Source organism: Sinocyclocheilus anshuiensis, unplaced genomic scaffold (genome assembly GCF_001515605.1).
Source record: "Sinocyclocheilus anshuiensis isolate Anshui unplaced genomic scaffold, SAMN03320099.WGS_v1.1 scaffold536, whole genome shotgun sequence".
NCBI classification, from domain to species: Eukaryota; Metazoa; Chordata; class Actinopteri; order Cypriniformes; family Cyprinidae; genus Sinocyclocheilus; species Sinocyclocheilus anshuiensis.
The window spans coordinates 2,207,110-2,207,556 of record NW_015557179.1 but is presented as its reverse complement, the minus strand read 5'-3'; positions in this window follow the sequence as shown (position 1 = coordinate 2,207,556).

Below are 447 nucleotides of genomic sequence, written 5' to 3'. Positions count from 1 at the left end.
CAGTTGCATTTCTATATCTACTGTACTGTTCATTAATATTTCATTTAAAATTAATAACGTTACCTAGACAAAACGTTTACTTTCATTTTAATTATGTAGATTATAATACATAAATAACATCACTTAACAAATCTATAAACATCTCATTATTATGAAAGCAATTTTAAAGTCTATTAAATAACTAGCTTGATCAAGCTGGCATGAGGAAAATTTATTTACAAAACTATTTATTTACAAAACCATGCAATTACAGCAAAAAAGCAGCAGTTATACAATAAGTGTAGATAAAATATTTAACACATTTTACCCATGCATTTACTTGAATGAATGAGGCATTTATATGTACACTTGGATTGTAACATTTAATAAAGGTTAAAACATAAAAAATTTAAAAGGTCTTTTAAGAAACACATTGGTAAATGGCAAAGTTTTTGAATTAAACATTTT